Raw genomic sequence first — 5,000 nt, forward strand, 5'->3', positions numbered from 1 at the left:
AAACTTGGGTGAGGTGCATGCTTGCATTTCTGTCGATTGTTACGTAGTAAAATTGCCGTCATGCGTTGCGTTACTTCCTCGAACGTTCTGTACGTTTTTGGACCATTCATGTATAATTAATTAGGGTATGTTTACATTTTTGGCATGAGTCAGCAGATTTTCATCAGTTACTGAAATCATAAAATATGTTGAAAAGCTACTAATATTCGCCTGTTTAGTATTTTCTAAAACCTTTTTGTGAAACAGTATACAAGTTCCAAACGAGTTGTTTGACGAACTAAGTTTTTTTCCCACGAGCTGGAGTGCTGTGTCTAGTCAATTGTGACGAAGGTCGATATTTTCAAGTTCTGTGGTTACAAGCTGGCGGAGGCCGTACGATTTCTAAAGTTCAAGTGAGAGTTTATTATTATTAGTAGAGGCTGTTTGGTTTTACTTAAGTTCAAGTTTAAGCTCTGTAAAGACTATTTTCCTTTGGTATTAAACTTCCTTGTTTTAATCCGACATTCTGCGTGCTGAATAATTATCCTTCAAACATTCGAACTCGTAACATTGGGGGCCTGATCCGGGAGAGGAATTTAACTGTTTTGCTGTCTGTGTAACCAGGGAAATAAAAGCACTTTATTAATGTATTAAGCGCGAAAGCACTAATTGGGGACACTATATTAACTTTCCCTACTAGAGACGGCACTGCCATTTTTACGTGGTCATTCGAGCCACGAGAAGGTCTAGCCATTTGCCTTCAAATGTCTGGTCCATCTTATCCTGGAAGACCTCTGGAGATATTTTGAGGCTAAAGGGCATGCGCCTGAACCTGTATGTCCCAAATGTAGTGATGTTAAAAGATTCTTTTCCCGGGACTACGTTTCGGTATCCGCATTTTTTTCTCCCTTATAGCTAAATACTTTAGCATCTTTCAGATTTAGTAGGATCTCTTCTAGGGAAAGAGCGACATGGTGTTCAATCTGAATAGCTGCATTGAAGTCTTTGGTGTTCAGGTGGAGCCTCAACTTTCCGTTCTTTTTGCGGCGGTAAATAAAGCTGTTGGACCATTGTGCCAATTCACTTTTTTCGATCTTCGCTGTAATGACATTTCTTGTCTAGTTCCTTTTTGATGTCGTCTTTCAGGCTGATTGTCACACGCCTCGTGGGATCGACAATTGGGGGTAAACTAGGTTTAAGTACTATGTGGTATTTGCCTTGGAACCTCTCCACTGCGTTGAGGCATTCGAGATACTGACTGATCACGTACTATTTGTCTTTTTCATGAGTTACTTCTTGCAAGCTGTATGGGTGCAGGGTGTGGTCACGTTTTCGTGAATAGTAAAGTTGGATATGAACAGCTTCAAGCCAGTGGAAGACTGGAGACCTATGATGGCTGGGCCGAGAATTTCTGTGACATAGAAGGATACTCTACTGCTTTCCCTTTTGTAGGAACAAGTTATAGCAATGGTACCGCGATGCGTGATCTGTGAGCCGCCTTAGACAGTGGGGGTAATATCTGAGTGTAATAAGGAACAAGGTTTGAGATCATGATCATCTACATGTAGGGGCTAAACCACCGCCCAAATGTTTCATAAAATCTAATTTTGGTTATTTTTAACATTATTAAACTTAACTTGTGGTGTTAGCTCAAATTGATGTCCACTTCAATTTAAGCTGAAGAATTTCTCAAAATGGCACATAGTGACGTCACAAAGAATGACGTCACAAAAACAGTAAAGTAAAATTTTAAATTGTTATTTTTAAAAAAGTGTCGTATCTGAAAATGGCAAGAGACGATAAAGCGGACAGAGAAGGCATCCCCCATACACAACCTATTCCATAGGTAATTCGTTTCGAGTTATTTTTAAGACCACAGATCCCGAGGGGGATTAGACAACAGCCAATCACATAGCGCGAATGTGTTCCGCGTGGATGACAAACGCTCAGAGCCACGCGTCCTTCATGAATTGTTGTAATACAAAATGGCGGATGACGCGGAGAGCGACATTGCTATTTGTTTTGTCGACGCAAACGACTACAGAGAGATTTCTGCTAAAGCTATGTCAGCGAAACAGAAATTAAAAAGAATCGCCCTTCCTCTCTTGTATAGAGCTAACAGTACAGCAGGGAAATCCTTAACACACTGAATATTCTCTAAAGATCATTTATAATTTACAGTTTGAAGAGAGCAATTTCTGGTTTGATATTTTTTCTTTTATTAGTCTTTTATTATTCAACAAAAATAACAGTTGGCGTCCTACTTACTTTATTGTACAAACGACCGGTTTCAATAGACTGGCGAAATTTATCATTTTATCAAAGCACTGAGGTTACGACAACTTCGGGTGAAATTGATTTCACGGGTTGTCAAAGAGTCCAGCGATTCCCTTTTCCCGGGTGAGCGCCGACTCATTTCGCTTCAATATTCAGGAATGCTCTCGATCTCTTTACGCTTTGTTTGCCTTTCGCCCGACATGTTTTACACGGCGTTTAGTCATGCGAAACCTCCACGCAACATCCACGCAGCACGCGAGGTAACTTTTATCCCGATCCTAAAAATAACTCGAGACGAATTACCTATGGAATAGGGTGTGTATCGGGGATGCCTTCTCTGTCCCCTTTATCCTCTCTTGAAAGTGGGTATCAAGGCGTGTAAAACACTAAAAACCGTTCAACGCTACGATTTTTTGTTCCGGAGTTAAAATCAGTGTTCCCCCCGGAACTAAAGTTTTTCATACTTTTTTTGTAAAAGTAATATCCTTCTCTTTTTTTTCAGTTTTTTTAGTTAACCTGGTATTTTGGAAAAAAAAAAAGACTTCTTACTGGCCCTAAAAATCGTAGGGTTTTGATTTTTACATTTTTGCCTCTAGGACAATAATATGACAAAGTAGTTATTGGTCAAGTGACCTTTTATTACGTCACAAATGTGTTTTTATGGTTCCAGGAATAACAGAAAACCTTTTATTCATAATTTCTACATTTAATACAACCAATGTCCAATGTCAATTGCACTACTGTTAAGACAAAAAGGCAGTCTAATTTAGGTTTATTACCGAAAGGGGACGGGGGGGGGAGGGGAGGGGGGTCTCATTTATTGACCCTAAATTTTTCCAACTTCAAAATCTCATATCTCATCCAGTATTTGTCGTATATACATAATGTTTCGGTTTTCGACTTCTCTTTACGTGCTCTATCTTAAACAGTAGAAGAATTAAAACAATTCCAAACTTTAATTTTAAGAAAAATATGACGTCATATAGTGACAAGTTCTACAAACAAGTTTTTTAAAATGATTGAAACGTTGCCTTATATTAACCTACCAAGTTTCGCAAGCAGATGATCAACATCAACAAAGTTATTTTAAATCTCACCAAAAACCCAAATTTAGATGAAACATTTGGAGGGTGGTTTGGCCCTTACGTTGTAGGCTCTGCGAGCACATTTCACGATAGAACCTCAGTGGGAATGTGTTTCCCTGTGCACCGGTGTCCAGCTTGAGGATGTTCTTATGAGTGTCCTGTTGCAGGCTTAAATTAACTGATACAAATGCTTCATCGCCAAGATGATCGGTCTCCCTACCTGAGCAGCTTGAGGCTCGGCTTCTGGGTGGTCCTACAGACTGAAATCGTTGTCTTTAGGCTTTTGATCCGCAGGCGTCTGCAAAATGGTTTGACTTCTTAAGAGACAGACAAACTTGATCACCTGCTGGGCAGTTAGAAGGTGAACTACGAGCGCGGCCGCAGTTTCTGCTCATCATTGTTCTTACAGAAAGTTGATAATTTTACGGTTGGTTGCGCTGTGCTCATTTTCTCGTATTTTGGTTTAGAAATACGTGAACGGTCTCCTCACAGTCTTTGGTGCTACTGCCCATCATGGAAGACATTTGTGCTTGAGATGTTTTGAATAATCAAGCAATCTTCACCGCTTCATCTTGTGTTCGAAATTAGCCTTTGCTTATTAGTTATTCTCTGACCTTGGGCGTCTGGGTGTGTTAAATCGCAGTTTTGGGCCATCAAGGATGCCAAGATGCGTAGAAACAAACAGGGTAAAGACATAGACACACTGACCAAAACCAGTCCTCTCTCGTCTCCCCAATGCCCCACGTACCATGGAAGGTCTTCAGATCCTTTTAAGAGATTCATATAAAATAATACTCTAGACAAGGAAATGTACGATTTACTTACAAGGAGCGCAGCGATGACAGATTTGAAAACATCCCAGGTGGAAGCTTATTGATCTTGTTGTTCCACAAAGACCTACAAAAAGTAAATGGTATTAATAACTTAAATTTGTGAATAATTCTACGATAGTGGATGGGCGCTAACTACCAACATTCAAGAGAAAAACGTTAAAACTATCTTTTAACGGATAAACTTTGCCAATTCGCTGTAAACGGTAAAGTTTCAAAGTCCACTCGTGTATCGTGTTATTTTTATCTGATTTACACAGATCAGATGTGTAAAGATACGGTAAAACGGGGAACGAAAAATGTGCAACTTGATTTGCAACATTAATTACTGCAAAATGAGTTCAATAACGGTGTTGCACGTTTTACCACCCACGATTTAGACCTGTCTAGTAAAAAATGAGGTTGTTGCAGGTTACAAAGATTCATTAACGAGTACTTCTACTGTTTTGCAACAAAATTTATAAAGGTTTCCCGTTTTATCAACCCTTGCAAACTTTTGCAGTAAGTTAAGTACGTCCCGTGTATGGCGTGATTCCCGTGTAAAATGATCCTTTCAAAAGTTAGTATTCACCCAACTGGCTTGTTGCAAGACAGGTTTGAACATGGGTAATAAAACTTGCAGCTTCACTTTCCAACTCGTTTAACAGCACAATGTTGATAAACAACTAGCACTTTTTTTGTTGCCCATTCAAGGGACAACCTCTTTTCCGGCTGAGGGCTTTCTTTACCCATACGACCTGAATTAGGAGGTAGGCGCTATATGCAGGACATCCTTATTTCCCCAACCCGCGGGTGCCAAAAGAGGTTTTTGGATCCTTTGAGATCAGTA

Source organism: Porites lutea, chromosome 1, assembly GCF_958299795.1.
Source record: "Porites lutea chromosome 1, jaPorLute2.1, whole genome shotgun sequence".
Classification (NCBI taxonomy): Eukaryota; Metazoa; Cnidaria; class Anthozoa; order Scleractinia; family Poritidae; genus Porites; species Porites lutea.